This window comes from Oncorhynchus gorbuscha, linkage group LG20, assembly GCF_021184085.1.
Source record: "Oncorhynchus gorbuscha isolate QuinsamMale2020 ecotype Even-year linkage group LG20, OgorEven_v1.0, whole genome shotgun sequence".
Taxonomy (NCBI): Eukaryota; Metazoa; Chordata; class Actinopteri; order Salmoniformes; family Salmonidae; genus Oncorhynchus; species Oncorhynchus gorbuscha.
The window spans coordinates 7,815,001-7,835,886 of NC_060192.1; the positions used below are offsets into that span (position 1 = coordinate 7,815,001).

Consider the following 20,886-nt stretch of genomic DNA (forward strand, 5'->3'; position numbering starts at 1 on the left):
GAGAGAACTAGGGCCTACCATTCACTGTCCACCTCTTCCAATGCATTGTGGAAAGGTGTGCATCCAATTCTTCTAGTAAAAGAGCTGAAATGAGCATAACATCCTGGCATTTAACCCATACTTGATTTTCTCAAATTCACGTACTATAAAACATTATATTTTTGCATACTGAGAATGCGCCATGCGCCAAACCGTTGTATCCCTCTATTAATTGATTTCGGGAGCACATCCCCGTATCTTATTGATCAGCTGTTGTCAAAGCCAAAATTATTATGACGTCCAAGCATTTAAAGTACACTCCATTTTCAAAATGTTGCATACTATTAAATGTTTGTTCTTTGTTTTTTTTACGCATACTGAAATGGCCTACTATTCAGGGCGCAAGTATGGGTGTTCGGGACACGGACAGTATCTTTGCTATTCATAGAGGAACACACAGTGGTTCTAAATAGACAGCCTGTTGTCGATTACCATGAATAACATTCATAGAATCCGAGGCACGATTGCACGCACACAAGTATCTGTCTTCGGAATGTTAGCCTGAGCAGTGCTGTGTGTACACAGTGACGAGTGTGTGTAGATGGATGTGTGGTGTGTGTACATGGTTGTGTGTGTATGTGTGTGTGTGGGTGTTTCTGCGTGTGCATGTGTGTGCATGTGTGTGTGTGTGTGTGTGTGTGTGTGTGTGTGTGTGTGTGTGTGTGTGTGTGTGTGTGTGTGTGTGTGTGTGTGTGTGTGTGTGTGTGTGTGTCAGTTTACACTAGAGGGAGGCAGGGGGGAGCATGTTGGGGCAAACAGACATGATAAGGGTCAGGAGGTAAGAGGAGAAGATGTCAGGGAGCTAAGTGTCTGTTGGAAGTCCCCTAGGAGCCCCACCTCTAAGAGTTTATCCCCCAGGTTCCTGCTAACAGCTAACCTGTTTAACAGACAGAACACCACCCTGCAGCACTGACACAGAGAGATGGAGGGAGAGGGGGATGGAGGGAGGAGAGAGAGGGGGGGGGGAGAAGAGCTGTAAACAACAAATTCATTTCAGACTAGCTTCCATGGGCTTCCACGACAGGCAAATAGAGGGACAGAGAGAGAGAAAGTGAGAGAGATGGAGAGGAGGGAGGAAAGAGAGAGGGAGAGGAAGAGAGAGACAGAGATAGATGGCTAGGAATAGTTTGTGTGTTTGTGGATGTGTTTAACTATACTTGTGCGGACCAGATGTCCACACAAGAATAGTAAACAAACAAAAATCTGACCTACTGGGGACATTTTGTTCGTCCCCACAAGGTCAAATGCTATTTCGGTGTGGTTTAGGGTTAAGGTTAGAATTAGTGTTAGAATTAGTTTTAGGGTTAGGGTTAGGAGCTAGGATTAGTTTTGGGGTTAGGGTTAGGAGCTAGGATTAGTTTTGGGGTTAGTGTTAGGAGCTAGGATTCGTTTTAGTGTTAGGAGCTAGGATTAGTTTTGGGGTTAGTGTTCGGAGCTAGGGTTAGGCTTTCAGGTTTAAGGTTAGGGATAAGGTTATGGTAAGAGTTATGGGTTAGGGAAAATAGGATTTTGAATAGGACTGAATTGTGTGTCCGCACAAGGTTAGTCTACATTCAGAAGGAAGGCAGGGAACATTTCACATTGCTGAACATTACTGCAGAGGAAGACCGAGGGACGGAAAATTATAGGGAGATTCACCCTGCAATAAAGAGGAGATTTGTTAGAAATAAACTGAAAGCATCTCCTCAGGCCACAGGGTCTCTCTCTCTCCTCTCTATCTTTCTCTCTCTCAAATCAATTCAATCGAAGTGAAATAGATAATAAATGAAAGTGAAATAAACAACCTTTTTTTTACAGTAAACATTACACTCGCAAAAGTTCCAAAAGAATAAAGACATTTCTCTCCCTCCAATCCCTGCCTCCCTCTCTGCCTATATCTCTGGCTGCCTTTCTCCCTCCCTCCCTGCCTATATCTCTGGCTGCCTTTCTCCCTCCCTCTCTGCCTATATCTCTGGCTGCCTTTCTCCCTCCCTCTCTGCCTATATCTCTGGCTGCCTTTCTCCCTCCCTCCCTGCCTATATCTCTGGCTACCTTTCTCCCTCCCTCTCTGCCTATAGGCACTTGTCATCTCCCGTCTGGATTACTGCAACTCGCTGTTGGCTGGGCTCCCTGCCTGTGCCATTAAACCCCTACAACTCATCCAGAACGCCGCAGTCCGTCTGGTGTTCAACCTTCCCAAGTTCTCTCACGTCACCCCGCTCCTCCGCTCTCTCCACTGGCTTCCAGTTGAAGCTCGCATCCGCTACAAGACCATGGTGCTTGCCTACGGAGCTGTGAGGGGAACGGCACCTCAGTACCTCCAGGCTCTGATCAGGCCCTACACCCAAACAAGGGCACTGCGTTCATCCACCTCTGGCCTGCTCGCCTCCCTACCACTGAGGAAGTACAGTTCCCGCTCAGCCCAGTCAAAACTGTTCGCTGCTCTGGCCCCCCAATGGTGGAACAAACTCCCTCACGACGCCAGGACAGCGGAGTCAATCACCACCTTCCGGAGACACCTGAAACCCCACCTCTTTAAGGAATACCTAGGATAGGATAAAGTAATCCTTCTCACCCCCCTTCATAGATTTAGATGCACTATTGTAAAGTGGCTGTTCCACTGGATGTCATAAGGTGAATGCACCAATTTGTAAGTCGCTCTGGATAAGAGCGTCTGCTAAATGACTTAAATGTAAATGTAAATGTAAATATCTCTGGCTGCCTTTCTCCCTCCCTCTCTGCCTATATCTCTGGCTGCCTTTCTCCCTCCCTCTCTGCCTATATCTCTGGCTGCCTTTCTCCCTCCCTCTCTGCCTATATCTCTGGCTGCCTTTCTCCCTCCCTCCCTGCCTATATCTCTGGCTGCCTTTCTCCCTCCCTCTCTGCCTATATCTCTGGCTGCCTTTCTCCCTCCCTCTCTGCCTATATCTCTGGCTGCCTTTCTCCCCCCCTCTCTGCCTATATCTCTGGCTGCCTTTCTCCCTCCCTCTCTGCCTATATCTCTGGCTGCCTTTCTCCCTCCCTCTCTGCCTATATCTCTGGCTGCCTTTCTCCCTCCCTCTCTGCCTATATCTCTGGCTGCCTTTCTCCCTCCCTCTCTGCCTATATCTCTGGCTGCCTTTCTCCCTCCCTCTCTGCCTATATCTCTGGCTGCCTTTCTCCCTCCCTCTCTGCCTATATCTCTGGCTGCCTTTCTCCCTCCCTCCCTGCCTATATCTCTGGCTGCCTTTCTCCCCCCTCTCTGCCTATATCTCTGGCTGCCTTTCTCCCTCCCTCTCTGCCTATATCTCTGGCTGCCTTTCTCCCTCCCTCTCTGCCTATATCTCTGGCTGCCTTTCTCCCTCCCTCTCTGCCTATATCTCTGGCTGCCTTTCTCCCTCCCTCTCTGCCTATATCTCTGGCTGCCTTTCTCCCTCCCTCCCTGCCTATATCTCTGGCTGCCTTTCTCCCTCCTTCTCTGCCTATATCTCTGGCTGCCTTTCTCCCTCCCTCCCTGCCTTCCTTCCTCTTTGGTGAGTTTGAGAATTATGCAACCCAACCCTTCTGCCTTGACAACTGCATTATCAGATCCCTCCTCCTCCCTCTGTCCCTCCTCTCCCTCCATCACCCTCTATCCCTCTCTCCATCCTCTCACTGCCAAGCAGCTTACAGTAGAGCCCTACAGTCAAATAAAACACTTCAGACCCGTAACATCCATTCTAAAAAAGGAGCAAGTATGTGTGCATCTGTAGGGCTGATGGTACGTGCTTTCATCCACATTGACTCATTCCTATTTTTAAATTTTATTTAACTAGGCAAATCAGTTAAGAACAAATTCGTATTTACAATGATGGCCTACCCCGGTCAAACCCTACTGACTCTTTGTGTTGTGACCTTTGGGCGTCAGAGAGAGAGACCACAAATTCCAATTTGCTAAAACTCTTTTAACATCATCCTCAGCTCTGGCATCTTCCCCAATATTTGGAACCTAGGACTGATCCCCGCAATCCACAAAAGTGGAGACAAATTTGACCCCAATAACTACTGTGGGATATGCGTCAACAGAATCCTTGGGAAAATCCCCTGCATTATCATTAACTGACTTGTCGAGTTATATTTAAAAAAAATGTCTTTATTCTTTTTGAACTTCTGTGAGTGTAATTTTTACTGTTCAGTTTTATTGCTTACATCACTTTCTTTGGCAATGTTAACTTATGCCAATTTATGCCATAACCAATAAAGCCCTTAAATTGAAATGTAATTAAATTGAGAGGCTATTGACAACACAGCTGTGCTCCATCAAGAGCACATGATTTTCTCTCATATCAAGAAAGAGCGACAGCAAGAACATGCAAAATGTGTTATTTAATGAAAGGCCCTGTCCTTCACACTACAGTTCTGTACATCCTCCAACTTTGTTATTCAATGACCTTTAAAACTAACTTTGTGTTGAGATGAAGGAAAGAAAGAGAAAGATTTGCAATCTTTATCTGACTAAAGGAGAGCAAAGCCTCATTAATGATTCATAATTAAACTGCAGCATTTAAAAATCAGATATTTAATCTCCCCAGGCGGTGATTGAACCTCACTTTCATCCACTCCACATCCAAATCCTATAGCACTTAGCCAGCTAGTCCCGGTTAATACTACAACCAGCCTGTCTGTTGGTGTTCGTCTCTCTGTTTGGGTCTGTCTGTCTCTTCATCTTTGTGTGTGTGCCTTTACACACACACACACACACACACACACACACACACACACACACACACACACACACACACACACACACACACACACACACACACACACACACACACACACACACACACACACACACACACACACACACACACACACACACACACACACACACACACACACACACACACACACACACACAGCCTGCCTGACAACCCCTTTCCCTGGAGATCCTTGCTCCAATCCCCAGTACTGTGGAACTTTAACCCCCAGCAGAGTGCTCCCAGCCTGGTTAGAGGAGCCCTCTGACCGCCCTCCTCCCCTCCATCTGGCCGAAGCACTGTGGATCCGCTCTGCTTCATCAGCTCTCAGTAAATCAATGGACATGACAGAGATGGGCTTTGACAGCCTAATTACAGAAAGTGGGAAGGATGGAGGGGGACGGCGGGTAGGAGGGAGGGAAGGAGAGGGGAGAATAGAGGGAGGGATCAGGGATAAGGTGAGGGAGGGACTACAGAGCATTAACTTGATGTTTTCTCTCTATTCCTCATCGTTATGATTTTCTCCTGGCCACCCATTGTGTCCGATGGCCATTGGGTAATTGTTATATCTGGCTGAGGCTTCTATGGGAAGAGATTCCACTGTAAGGAGCATCATTTAGTTGCCTGGGATGGCTGATGCTGCATTAACTCAATGTCTCCAACGTAGGAGAAAAGTGTCTCGTCTTGAGTGTATTTGCGTAGTTTCTCTCAGTCCCTAGAGTTCCCTGAGGTATCTCAGTCTGAAACAGGGAGTTGGATCTGGTCTGTCTGTCTGTCTGATTAACAGAAGCGTTTGCGTTCTAAGGTCCGTAATCTAGACGTCAGTGGTTTCTGTTGTCCTCTTACGACAGGAAGGACAGTTGCTTTTCTGTCTCTCTCTCTCTCTCTCTCTCTCTCTCTCTCTCTCTCTCTCTCTCTCTCTCTCTCTCTCTCTCTCTCTCTCTCTCTCTCTCTCTCTCTCTCTCTCTCTCTCAGGGCTTTATTATCATGGGAAACATATCAAATCAAATCAAATTGATTTATGTAGCCCTTCGTACATCAGCTGATATTTCAAAGTGTACAGAAACCCAGCCTAAAACCCCAAACATCAAGCAATGCAGGTGTAGAAGCACGGTGGCTAGGAAAAACTCCCTAGAAAGGCCAAAACCTAGGAAGAAACCTAGAGAGGAACCAGGCTATGTGGGGTGGCCAGTCCTCTTCTGGCTGTGCTGGGTGGAGATTATAACATAACATGGCCAAGACATATGTTTACATTGCTAAAGCAAGTGAACTAGATAATAAACCAAAGTGAAATAAACAATAAAACTCACAAAATTTCCAAAATAATAAAGACATTTCAAATGTCATATCATGTGCAAATAGTTCAAGTAAAAAAGAGAAAATAAATAAACATAAATATGGGTTGTATTTACAATGGTGTTTGTTCTTCACTGGGTGTGGCAACAGGTCACAAATCTTGCTTATTTCTATTTCACCTTTATTTAACCAGGTAGGCCAGTTGAGAACAAGTTCTCATTTACAACTGCGATCTGGCCAAGATGAAGCAAAGCAGTGCGACACAAACAACACATGGAAGTTACACATGGGATAAACAAACATCAATAACACAATAGAAAAAAAAGTCTATATAAACCGTGTGTACATATGAGGTAAGTTAAGGGAGTTAAGGCAATAAATACGCCATAGTGGCGAAATAATTACAATTGAGCAATTAAACACTGGAGTGATAGATGTGCAGAAGATGAATGTGCAAGTAGAGATACTGGGGTGCAAAGGAGCAAAACATTTTTGATAACAGTATGGGGATGAGGTAGTTGGATGGGCTATTTACAGATGGGCTATGTACAGGTGCAGTGATCTGTGAGCTGCTCTGACAGCTGGTGCTTAAAGTTAGTGAGGGAGATATGAGTCTTCAGCTTCAGTGATTTTTGCAATTCGTTCCAGTCAGTGGCAGCAGAGAACTGGAAGGAAAGGCGGCCAAAGGAGGAATTGGCTTTGGGGGGTGACCAGTGAAATAAACCTGCTGCAGCGCATGCTACGGGTGGGTGCTGCTATGGTATACCAGTGAGCTGAGATAAGGCGGGGCTTTACCTAGCAAATACTTATAGATGACCTGGAGCCAGTGGGTTTGGCGAGAAATATGAAGCGAGGGCCAGCCAACGAGAGCATACAGGTCGCAGTGGTGGGTAGTATATGGGGCTTTGGTGACAAAACGGATGGCATTGTGATAGACTGCATCCAATTTTCTGAGTAGAGTGTTGGAAATGACATCGCCAAAGTCAAGGATCGGTAGGATAGTCAGTTTTACGAGGGTATGTTTGGCAGCATGAGTGAAGGATGCTTTGTTGCGAAATAGGAAGCCGATTCTAGATGTCATTTTGGATTGGAGATGCTTAATGTGAGTCTGGAAGGAGAGTTTACAGTCTAACCAGACAGCTAGTTATTTGTAGATGTCCACATATTCGAAGTCAGAACTGTCCAGAGTAGTGATGCTGGACGGGTGGGCAGTTTCTGGTAGCGATCGGTTGAAGAGCATGCATTTAGTTTTACTTGCATTTAAGAGCAGTTGGAAACCACGGAAGGAGAGTTATATGACATTGAAGCTCATCTGGAGGTTAGTTAACACAGTGTCCAAAGAAGGGCCAGAAGTATACAGAATGGTGTCGTCTGCGTAGAGGTGGATCAGAGAATCACCAGCAGCAAGAGTGACATCATTGATGTATACAGAGAAAAGAGTCGGCCCGAGAATTGAACCCTGTGGCACCCCCATAGAGACTGCCAGAGGTCCGGACAACAGGCCCTCCGATTATGGCGCACTGTCTCTCTGTCTCTGTCTCCCTCTCTCTCTAACACGCAACATATTCATTCACATCAAAGTGAATACCTCTTTCACTTCATATGTTTTATCATTAGTACCAACAGCCCTCCTCTCATCCCGTTCTCCTTGTTTCTCCCTCCAGATCTCTTCGCATCTATCATTTCAAAATGATAGGATGTTAAGAATGCACATGAACATCTACACAATGGCACTCTGTCCTTTCATCTCTCTCATCTCCAATCCATCCTCTCCTTGACTCTCTCTCTCTCTAATATCCATGTTCGCGTCGTCTCGCCCTTGCATATTCTGCCACTGTATGTGTAAGGTTGTGAAAATGACTTACGGCTCTTTCTCTCACTTTCCCATTTTCACACTTGGCTGTCGGTTAGCGAGATCGCACTGTCTCTCTGCATTGGTAAACAAACGCACACATGCAGTCGCACTCAGATACATGTACCTACAATCTTATGAAACGCACGCACACACACATGCACACACATGCACACAAAAAGTATGCACCTGGCAGCAGTTAAGATGTACAGCATCTCCTTCTCGTTACGATTAATGTGTGAGCTACTGACACACAGAGCTCTGTAGGCTACAGTCAGTGTCCAGTGTAAACATACCTGTAACATATAAACGCAAAATGTAAAGAGTTGGTCCCATGTTTCATGAGCTGAAATGAAAGATCCCAGAAAGTTTACACACGCACAAAAAGTGTATTTCTCTCAAATTTAGTGAGCATTGTAGCCTTTGTCAAGATAATCCATCCGCCTGACAGGTGTGGCATATCAAGAAGCTGATACAACACAATTCCACAATGTAGATGTCTCAAGTTTTGAGGGAGCGTGCAATTGTCATGATGACTGCAGGAATGTCCACCCAGAGTTGTTGCCAGATAATTCAATGTTCATTTCTCTACCATCGTTTTAGAGAATTTGCCAGTATACCCAAACGGCCTCACAACCGCAGACCACGGGTAACCACGCCAGCCCAGGACCTCCACATCCGGCTTTTTCATCTGCAGGATTGTCTGAGGGGAGGGTGGGCGGGTGCTGAGGAGTATTTCTCTCTGTAATAAAGGCCTTTTGTGGGGATAAGCTAATTCTGATTGGCTGGGCCTGGCTCCCCAGTGGGTGGGCCTATGCCCTCCCAGGCCCACCCATGGCTGTGACCCTGCTTCAGTAGTGAACTCCATTATTTGTTTTCTTCAATTGACTTATTTCCTTCTATGAACTATGACTCTTTGAAATGGTTGCATGTTGCATTTGTAATCTTGTCCAGTATGTTTGGAGATAAACAACACCGCATCCAACTATGCTGCCGCTTAATCTGAATGGCAGCCAATCACGATGATGATCGTCGGGAGGGCATCACAGACCCAGGCAGGCAACAAACAAACAGCACAACCAGCCCGAGCTCTCCTCTCCTCACCCCTCTGCTCTCCTTTCCTTTCCTTTCCTCTCCCCGCCTATCCTGTCCTCTCACGTAACAATTCAGAATTTCAGATATCTCTAAGCTAACATTTACCCAGACAGTCACTACACCAAAGAATGATTGTTCATTGTTGCCTTTAGGATCCATTGTTTGATGGTTATTCATTGCCTGCGTCGGCTCTTGTTTTATTACACCGAGGGATAATTAACGTTGGCGTTCTGCTGTGCGTCTCTGGTATGTATTTATCTTTGATGAATGAAAACAAAACAATCACCACTTTGTGAGTGTCCTAATAATGAACACCGTATATTAACAGGGCATTGGTACGATATTTGAAAAGATTACACAGTACTGGATGCAGCAACCATATCAACAACAACACTATCATACAAACAATTTATTAGGAATAGGACACAAATATAATCCAACTCTAACTAGAGTAGAGAATTGAACAAAATGAAAGTACAACAAATAAATTGAATCAACATAAGAATCATTCTTATAGATTTATGTACATCACCATCTCTGAATCATACCATCCAATAACTCGAATATGGTATTTCTGAGAGATGATTAAAAAGACCTGGCTCTCTCTAAACAACGGACATAAAGACTGGGTGTATTGCTCAATTAGTAACAGACAGACTGGGGACGGAGAGAGAGAGGGAACAGACAGACTGGGGACGGAGAGAGAGAGAGGGAACAGACAGACTGGGGACGGAGAGAGAGAGGGAACAGACAGACTGGGGACAGAGAGAGAGAGGGAACAGACAGACTGGGGACGGAGAGAGAGAGAGGGAACAGACAGACTGGGGACGGAGAGAGAGAGGGAACAGACAGACTGGGGACGGAGAGAGAGAGGGAACAGACAGACTGGGGACGGAGAGAGAGAGGGAACAGACAGACTGGGGACGGAGAGAGAGAGAGGGAACAGACAGACTGGGGCCGGAGAGAGAGAGGGAACAGACAGACTGGGGACGGAGAGGAGAGGCAACAGACAGACTGGGGACGGAGAGAGAGAGGGAACAGACAGACTGGGGATGGAGAGAGAGAGAGGGAACAGACAGACTGGGGACGGAGAGAGAGAGGGAACAGACAGACTGGGGACGGAGAGAGTGAGGGAACAGAGACTGGGGACGGAGAGAGAGAGGGAACAGACAGACTGGGGACGGAGAGAGAGAGGGAACAGACAGACTGGGGACGGAGAGAGAGAGGGAACAGACAGACTGGCGGTTATCTCAACCAGCAACGGTAGCATTTCCCGTCATCTCCTCCTCTCCTCTCCTGAATGAAAGAGACAGTGTCTCTGTAAATGAAATTAGCGGTCACTCTCCTCCCCAGCGGTATATGTACCGCTCTGTCTGTTCTCTCTGTTCCCTTGCTAAGGGTCAAAGGGGCATCATGACAACGATAATGACTTCATACTGCCTATGGTTTCAGAACGGCAACCCAAATCAGCCACTGACCACCTAGCAGGCAGCGGGAGTGGTGGCCAGTCATCTGATTGCTGTTAGCGGGGCTGGAGAGGCTGATCTCTCTCACTCTCTCTCTCTCTCTCTCTCTCTTTCTCTCTCTCTCTCTCACCATTTCTGTGGTAGAGCAGCACTGACACTGGTTCTCATTCAAACCCCAAGAGCTCAGGTCCTTATCAGACAGTGGGAAGGTGTTCGTTCGTTACGACTAATATACAGTGCAGTAGATTAGTATGTTATTCCATAGCAAGAGTGCATGTTGAATACAATTGTGCACTACACTACACTGTTAAAACAGTGACACCTAATCCTATAACAGAGATAGGATATTTTAATTTCCTCAATTCCTCATTTAATTATGTTCCTAGATGTTTTATTTGTCAAATAATGTAATATCTTGTCATGCCAATATAGCTCATTGAAATGAATACATTTGGGAGAGAGGACAGAGCACCGCAAAATAACAGGACGAATGCTGGAACAAACCCCGGCATCTCAATAAAACCGCTTCTCCTGTCCCTATTTTGTTTCCATACGCACTCATACAAACACACCATTGAAAGCCTGAACGCACACAACGCAGTGTGAGTGACATGTGATAAGCAGCAGAACACAGCGCACTCACCAGGCATGGTCAGAATTCCCCGGAACAATCGAACAACGCTTGGCAGATGGACGGAGAGAGAGAGAGAGGAAGAGCCGGAGCTTGTGCCGGAGCAAATTAAAAGAGGGAGGACCGGAGGAGTGTAGAGCAGAGCTTTCTCAAAGCACCATTTCCCCTTTCCCACTGCAGAGTACTTGCTCCTTCTCTCTGTTTTCCTTGTGGCTCTCTTCCTCCGTCTCCCTTTCTCTCCCTCTCTTTCTTGCTGCTGCTACTTTGAGGTGAGGGGCGGAGAATCAGTGCTACAATGCTCTCACACGCTCTTCCCTCTCTCTCTCTCTCTCTCTGGTTTTCCTTTTTTCTTCTTCTCCCCTCTCTCTCTCTCTCTCTCTCTCTCTCTCTCTCTCTCTCTCTCTCTCTCTCTCTCTCTCTCTCTCTCTCTCTCTCTCTCTCTCTCTCTCTCTCTCTCTCTCTCTCTCTCTATTGGTACAGAGGCTGTCCTATTTCCTGTGCCCTCTCTGAAGTGGGACACAGCCTCTCCTCTCTCAATCTCTGCATGTTTGAGACTTCGTGTAAGCGTGCCCGTACACAATGCTCAGAGCAGGGGATCTTGCAGCCTTTTCTCTCTCTCTCTCTTGCTCCCTTGCTCTCCCTCACAGCGGGATTGACTGTAACCCCCCCCCCCTTCTCCTTCTCTCTGCATGCAGTGGGAGGGGTGTGTATGAGTGTGTGTATGTGGTGCAGCCTGGATCTGCCCCACTGTGCCTCCATTGTGTGTGTGTGTGTGTGTGTGTGTGTGTGTGTGTGTGTGTGTGTGTGTGTGTGTGTGTGTGTGTGTGTGTGTGTGTGTGTGTGTGTGTGTGTGTGTGTGTGTGTGTGTGTGTGTGTGTGTGTGTGTGTGTGTGTGTGTGTGTGTGTGTGTGTGTGTGTGTGTGTACTCTTTGTCCTGTAGGCCCCATCTGAGGAAAGACACCTCCCAGGAAGCCACTGCTGCCACTGCCTATAGGCAAGGACTTTGGCCAGTATTATGCCTTGCAAAAGTATTCATCCCCCCCTTTGTGTTTTTCCTATTTTTTTACATTACAACCTGTAATTTAAATGGAGTTTTATTTAGATTTCATGAAATGGACATACACAAAATATTCCAAGTTGGTGAAGTGAAATTAAAAATGTACTTTTTCCAAAAATTCAAAAAAATAAAAACTGAAAAGTGCTGTATTCAGCCCCTAAATAACATCTGGTGCAACCAATTACCTTCACAAGTCACATCATTGGTTAAATAAAGTCCACCGGTGTGCAATCTAAGAGTCACATGATCTCAGAATATATACACCAGTCTGCAACACCACCAAGCAAGCGGCACCATGAAGACCAAGGAGCTCTCCAAACAGGTCAGGGACAAAGTTGTGGAGAAGTACAGATCAGGGTTGGGTTATAAAAAAATATCAGAAACTTCCCATGGAACACCATTACATCCATTATAAAAAAATAGAAAGAATATTGCACCACAACAAACCTACCAAGAGAGGGCCGCCCACAAAAACTCACGGACCGTGCAAGGAGGGCATTAATCAGAGAGGCAACAAAGAGACCAAAAATAACCCTGAAGGAGCTGCAAATCTCCACAGCGGAGATTGGAGTACCTGCCCATAGGACCACTTCAATCTGTACACTCCACAGAGCTGGGCGTCACGGAAGAGTGGCCAGAAAAAAAGCCATTGCTTAAAGAAAAAAAATAAGCAAACACATTAGGCGTTAGCCAAAAGGCATGTGGGAGACTCCCCAAACATATAGAAGAAGGTACTCTGGTCAGATGAGACTAAAATTGAGCTTTTTGGCCATTAAGGAAAATGCTATGTCTGGCACAAACTCAACACCTCCCATCACCCAAGAACACCATCCCCACAGTGAAGCATGGTGGTGGCAGCAGCATCATGCTTTGGGGATGTTTTTCATCTGCAGGTACTGGGAAACTGGTCAGAATTGAAGGAATGATGGGTGGCGCTAAATAAAGGGAAATTCTTGAGGGAAACCTGTTTCACTCTTCCAGAGATTTGAGACAGGGACGGAGGTTCACCTTCCTGCAGGACAATGATCCCAAGCATACTGCTAAAGCAACACTCAAGTGGTTTACGGGGAAACATTTAAATGTCTTGGAATGGCCTAGTCAAAGCCCAGACTTCAATCCAATTGTGAATCTGTGGTATGACTTAAAGATTGCTGTACACCAGCAAAACCCATCCAACTTGAAGGAGCTGGAGCAGTTTTGCCTTGAAGAATGGGCAAAAATCCCAGTGGCTAGATGTGCCAAGTGTATTTGTCAAGTTCAGTTTATTTGTCTTATTTCTTGTTTGTTTCATAAAAATATTTAGCATCTTCAAAGTGGTAGGCATGTTGTGTAAGTCAAATGATACAAACCCCCCAAAATCTATTTTAATTCCAGGTTGTAAGGCAATAAATTAGGAAAAATGCCAAAAAGAAATGCCAATGCCAATACTTTCGCAAGCCAGCTGTAGGCTGGGTGGAGGCAGAGAGTAAGGGCAAGTGTTGGAAATAGGGCTGGGGCTAGCACTGTGGATGACCTTATACAGTAGCCTACAAAAGGTGAAACCCATTGCTTAATATCTTCAATTAAACCCTGAAATACTTTCACATTATATCATCCATCAAATCACTTGTAAAATTTTGCTACGGCGAAATGTTCACTATATACCTGCTGCCTCCCAGATGAAAGAGCAGCGTTGTCTGTAGTCTAAAAGCTATGAATGCCTTTGGCTGCTGTGCTGCAGTGGTGTAAAGCCAGACAGCCAGCCGGTGGAGCTGCTATTCACACCCAACAAAGCCATAAAACACTCTCCTCTTTATCTCTTTCACCCCTCTCTCTCTCTCTCTCTCTCTCTCTCTCTCTCTCTCTCTCTCTCTCTCTCTCTCTCTCTCTCTCTCTCTCTCTCTCTCTCATCTAGTCTCTACAGTCTATCTACAGAGCAGTCGGTCTGTGTCAGGCAGGAGTCAGGCTCAAGGCTCTGGCTCCATAGGGTTAAAAGAAAAGCCACATCCAAACGGATAGCCCCTTGGATGAGTGAGGAAATGAATCAATTAAGGAGAAATTGCAGAAAGTTTGAGCGGAAGAGGAGAAAGTCAAAGTTGCAGGTCTATTATGTCCAGTTCTAAATTGGTTTAAGACCTATTTAAACTGTTCGAGAGTTTTTTGTCACCCTTGGTGAACATAACTCAGAGAAAATAGATATCACATGTGGCGTTCCACTCGGTTCAAATCTGGGTATATTTTACCCCTTGATGGCATTATCAGAAAGCACAGAATTGATTTTCAGTGCTGCGCAGATGATACACAAATGAATATTTCTGTGTCACAAGCGGACTTTAGCTCGACAGATAAATTATTAGACTGTATTGGTGATTTAAATACTTGGATGAATCACTACTTCCTCCAACTGAATCAAGACAAGACCGAGGTACATATTATTGAAGCCAAAGCACAGAGAGAGAATCTGGTCACACATTGATTTATTAGGATCCCCATTAGCCAACGCCAGGTAAAAAATACCAGGTAAAAAACCTAGGCGTCAGTTTAGATTCCAAACTCAATTTCGAATCACACAATAGGAATGTGACCAAAATAGCTTTTTACCACCTGAGGAACATTCTCCCTCAGGCTGATACAGAGAGACTCAACCATGCTTTTATTACAAGCAGGCTTGACTACTGTAATGCTCTCCTGTCTGGTCTACCCAAGAAAGCCATTAGTCAACTGCAAAACATACAGAATGCTGCAGCACGAGTAGTGACCAAGACCAGACAGAGAGCACACATTACACAGATTTAAAGTCTCTTCACTCTCTGCCTGTTTTAGAATACATTTTAAGATGATTCTATTGGTTTTTATATCCATCCACAATTGTGCACCCCAATACATGTCAGACATGCTTTTTAGTTACGGTGCACTCGGAAAGTATTCAGACCCCTTGACTTTTTCAACATTTTGCTACCGTACAGACTTATTCTAAAATGGATTAAACTGACCATTTACTTAAGTGTTCAGACCTTTAACTCAGTACTTTGCTGAAGAACCTTTGGCAGAGATGACAGCCTCGAGTCTTCTTGGGTATGACGCTACAAGCTTGGCACACCTCCCATTCTTCTCTGCAGGTCCTCTCAAGCTCTGTCAGGTTGGATGTGGAGCATCGCTGCACAGCTATTTTCAGGTCTCTCCAGAGATGTTCAATCGGATTCAAGTCTGGGCTCTGGCTGGGCCTTTCAAGGATATTCAGAAACTTGTCTCGAAGCCACCCCTGCATTCTCTTGGCTCTGTGCTTAGGGTCGTTGCCCTGTTGGAAGGTGAACCTTCGCCCTAGTCTGAGGTCCTGAGTGCTCTGGAGCAGGTTTTCATCAAGGATCTCTCCGTTCATGTTTCCCTCAATCCTGACTAGTCTCCCAGTCCCTGCTGCTGAAAAACATCTCCACTGCATGATGCTGACACCACCATTCTTCACCGTAGAGATGGTGCCAGGTTTCCTCCATACGTGACACTTGGCATTCAGGCTAAAGAGTTCAATCTTGATTTAATCAGACCAGAGAATCTTGTTTTTCATGATCTGAGATGTGCCTTTTACTGAGGAGTGGCTACCGTCTGGCCACTCTACTATAAAGGCCTGATTGGTAGAGTACTGCAGAGATGGTTGTCCTTCTGGAAAGTTCTCCCATCTCCACAGAGGAACTCTGGAGCTCTGTCAGAGTGACCATTGGGTTCTTGGGTTCTTGGTCACCTTCTTGACCAAGGCTCTCCTCCTTCACCCTGATTGCTCGGTTTGGCCGGGCGGCCAGCTCTAGGAAGACTTTTGGTTGTTCCAAACTTCTTCTATTTAAGAATGATGGAGGCCACTGTGTTCTTGGGGACTTTAAATGCTGCAGAAATGTTTTGGTACACTTCTCCAGACCTGTGCCAGGACACAATGCTGTCTCAATTCCTTGGACCTCACGGCTTGGTTTTTGACATGCACTGTCAACTATGGGACCTTATATAGACAGGTGTGTGCCTTTCCAAATCATGTCCAATCACTTGAATTTACCACAGCTGGACTCCAATCAAGTTGTAGAAAAATCTCAAGGATGATCAATAGAAACAGGATGCACCTGAGCTCAATTTCGAGTCTCATAGCAAAGGGTCTGAATACTTATGTAAATAAGGTATTTCTGTTTTTTTTGTAATACATTTGCACAATAAAAAAAATGTTTTCGCTTCGTCATTATAGGGTATTGTGTGTAGATTGATGAGGGCACATATTTATTGAATCCATTTTAGAATAAGGCAGTAACGTAACAAAATGTGGAAAAATGGAAGTGGTCTGAATACTCCCGAATGCACTGTATGTGCCCATTTAGGTCCCTCATCTCCTCTGGAACTATCTCAAAGCCTAGTACGAAGAGGCACGGAGAGGCAGCCTTTAGTTATTATGCCGTCAGCCTCTGGAAAACACTGCCAGAGAACCTGAAAGGGGGGAGGCGGAGGTGAAACTGTGGACATATTTAGAAGGGATCTTATAGCACAATTTTTTGCTCTGCTTTTCCTTGGGGTGCATTATAGGCTTTTCTGTTTTATGGTTATTCTTTTTGTTTTTTTTTCCCCTCTGATGTTTGTTACGGAGTAAATATTTCTGTTTTCATTTTTTTTTTTCATTTTTTTTTTTCATGTGTTTTTTCCTGTGATGCGCATAGAGTTGCATCCTTGTCTGAAATGTGCTACATAAATAAAGCTTGATTTGATCGAGCAGAGAGGAGGATGGTTAGGAGTGAAAATAAGATGGAGACAGTGATATGGAGTGAGCCAAAGTTTGCATAGGGCCTTTCACATAAGGCTTTCTCTTAAGAAGAAGAGAGAGGTGAAAGAGCTCTGATAGCATAGCTACACTATACGTATATGCAATAGTATGTAGACACCCCTTCAAATGAGTAGATTCGGCTATTTCAGCCATGCCCGTCGCTGACAGGTGTATCAAATCGAGCACACCGCCATGCAATCTCCATAGACAAACATTGGCAGTAGAACGACCTTACTGAATTGCTCAGAGACTTTCAACGTGGCACCATTGTAGGATGCCACCTTTTCAACAAGTCAGTTCGTCAAATTTCTACCCTGCTAGAGTGACCCCGGTCAACTGTAAGTGTAAACATCTAGGAGCAACAACAGCTCAGCCGGGAAGTGGTAGGCCACACAAGCTCCGAATGGGACAGTCAAGTGCTGAAGTGTGCAGCATGTAAAAAGCATGTCTTCGGTTGCAACACTCAACACCGTATTAATGGCCATGATTTTGGAATGAGATGTTGGACGAGCATGTGTCTCAGATACTTCTGATCATGTCGTGTATCGTACACAAACACACAGATACAGACAGTAGCTACTGTCGTTCAGTGGTAGAGCTGGGAAAGAGACGTACAATACTGTAAAATGAAACTACTGTATCGTAAGACAGTAAATGCTACTGCAATTGCAGTCTTCTAAACTTCCAGTGACCACAGGGTGAAACGGATCAAAAGGGCCTGGCTAAACACTCAGCCACCTTGTTTAAAAGTGTTTGTCTGTAACTGGGTCACACTGCATCAGTGGAGCTGCACTGTGCTCTCCCTCTCACTCCCTCTGTTCCTGCTCTTCACATCTCTTTTTTGAAGTGACACATGACAGCGTGTGTGCGCGCGGATGGGTGCGTGCGCGCGTTCGTGCCTGCATGTGTGTGTGCTTTGAGAGAAAGAGAGAGCTTGATAGAGAGAGTTGGAGAAACCATCCTTAGACGAAAACTGTAATAAAATTATTTAAAAAATAATCCCAGAATGTTCTACCTCAATATCCTCAAGAGAGAGGGCGAGATAGAGGTATAGGGGGACAGAAATATATATATATATATAGATGTGTATATAGATGTGTATATATATATATATATATATATATATATATATATATATATATATATAGAGAGAGAGGTATAGAGGGACAGAACGAGATATATATATATAATATAGAGAGGGAGGTATAGAGGGACAGGAAGAGAGATATATATATATATATAGAGAGAGAGAGGTATAGAGGGACAGAAAGAGAGAGATATATATAAAGAGAGGTATAGCGGGACAGAAAGATATATATATATATATATATATATATATAGAGACAGAGAGGTATAGCGGGACAGAAAGAGATATATATATATATATATAGAGACAGAGAGGTATAGAGGGACAGAAAGAGATATATATATATATAGAGACAGAGAGGTATAGCGGGACAGAAAGAGATATATATATATAGAGACAGAGAGGTATAGCGGGACAGAAAGAGATATATATATATATATATAGAGACAGAGAGGTATAGCGGGACAGAAAGAGATATATATATATATATAGAGAGAGGTATAGAGGGACAGAACGAGAGATATATATATAATATAGAGAGGGAGGTATAGAGGGACAGGAAGAGAGATATATATATATATATAGAGAGAGGTATAGAGGGACAGAAAGAGAGAGATATATATAAAGAGAGGTATAGCGGGACAGAAAGATATATATATATATATATAGAGACAGAGAGGTATAGCGGGACAGAAAGATATATATATATATATAGAGACAGAGAGGTATAGCGGGACAGAAAGATATATATATATATATATATATAGAGACAGAGAGGTATAGCGGGAGTGAGAGACAGGAGGGGTGGAAAAGTAGGTAAAAACTAAGGTTCAGTCATATGATGGGATCACCATCTACAGGACTGAAATGGGTCAGTTAAGGAAGTGGAGTGAAAGTGGGGAGTTCTATCCTATTCTAGTCTAATATCACCATGGACATTTAGCCAGGGGGGACTTGAGGTGTCCGAGAGCACAGTTGAGGTGTCATGTCTGCTGAGCTCTGCGTCATCTGGATGAGCTGGGGTTTGGCTGGTGTATGTGTGTGTGTGTGTGTCTCCCTCATTGATGTGAGTGAGTGATAATACTGTATATGTAGGCTCAAAATGTATATGTGTGCATGGAAACATATGTATGGAGAGAACAGTATGCATTGTGTGTGTGTATATGTTAGTGGGTGAATGAGTGTGTGTGTGTGTGAGCAGTCGTTTCACACTGTTCGTTGGGTTCCTTTGATGGTGTGCTCTGTATTCAGATCACAACCAGGCCCTTTCTATTAAGCCTGGGAGAGGAGAGGAGGAGGAGAGGAAGAGAGGAAAGAAAGTGAGGAGAGAGGAGAGGAGAGAAGGATCCCTAATCCCTGCTTTAAACATCAGCTTGGTTCAACCCATGGTCAACCATCTGTCCAAAAGTCAACACTACAGTTTACAGAGCAGTCAACACTACCAGCATTCACTTCACTAATATACAGTTTACAGAGCAGTCAACAATACCAGCATTCACTTCACTAATATACAGTTTACAGAGCAGTCAACAATACCAGCATTCACTTCACTAATATACAGTTTACAGAGCAGTCAACACTACCAGCATTCACTTCACTAATATACAGTTTACAGAGCAGTCAACAATACCAGCATTCACTTCACTAATATACAGTTTACAGAGCAGTCAACACTACCAGCATTCACTTCACTAATATACAGTTTACAGAGCAGTCAACAATACCAGCATTCACTTCACTAATATACAGTTTACAGAGCAGTCAACAATACCAGCATTCACTTCACTAATATACAGTTTACAGAGCAGTCAACACTACCAGCATTCACTTCACTAATATACAGTTTACAGAGCAGTCAACAATACCAGCATTCACTTCACTAATATACAGTTTACAGAGCAGTCAACACTACCAGCATTCACTTCACTAATATACAGTTTACAGAGCAGTCAACAATACCAGCATTCACTTCACTAATATACAGTTTACAGAGCAGACAACACTACCAGCATTCACTTCACTAATATACAGTTTACAGAGCAGTCAACACTACCAGCATTCACTTCACTAATATACAGTTTACAGAGCAGTCAACAATACCAGCATTCACTTCACTAATATACAGTTTACAGAGCAGTCAACACTACCAGCATTCACTTCACTAATATACAGTTTACAGAAGGGTCAACACTACCAGCATTCACTTCACTAATATACAGTTTACAGAGCAGTCAACACTACCAGCATTCACTTCACTAATAGACAGTTTACAGAAGGGTCAATACTACCAGCATTCACTTCACTAATATACAGTTTACAGAAGGGTCAATACTACCAGCATTCACTTCACTAATAGACAGTTTACAGAAGGGTCAATGCTACCATCATTCACTTCACTAATAGACAGTTTACAGAAGGGTCAATACTACCAGCATTCACTTCACTAATATACAGTTTACAGAAGGGTCAATACTACCAGCATTCACTTCACTAATAGACAGTTTACAGAAGGGTCAATACTACCAGCATTCACTTCACTAATAGACAGTTTACAGAAGGGTCAATACTACCAGCATTCACTTCACTAATAGACAGTTTACGGAAGGGTCAATGCTACCAAAACAACACTAATATACAGTTTACAGAAGGGTCAATGCTACCAGAACAACACTAATATACAGTTTACAGAGCAGTCAACACTACCAAAACAACACTAATATACAGTTTACAGAAGGGTCAATGCTACCAAAACAACACTAATATACAGTTTACAGAAGGGTCAATGCTACCATCATTGACAACATTAATAGACAGTTTACAGAAGGGTCAATGCTACCATCATTGACAACATTAATAGACAGTTTACAGAAGGGTCAATGCTACCATCATTGACAACAT

The 20,886-nt window shown here is 44.3% G+C and overlaps 1 protein-coding gene across 5 annotated transcripts in view; it reads right to left on the bottom strand.

The window, feature by feature from the left end:
• The window catches only part of LOC124007230 (disabled homolog 2-interacting protein-like), a 230,101-nt gene that overhangs the window by 91,864 nt on the left and 117,351 nt on the right, over positions 1-20,886 (bottom strand). Inside the window, exon 1 of one of the 5 annotated variants that reach the window (XM_046317645.1) lies at positions 11,089-11,879. The exons of the other annotated variants lie outside the window; for them this stretch is intronic. The gene's annotated coding sequence lies outside the window, so the exon portion shown is untranslated. Of the gene's footprint in view, positions 1-11,088; positions 11,880-20,886 lie in introns of those variants that run through there. 5 annotated transcript variants of the gene reach the window in all.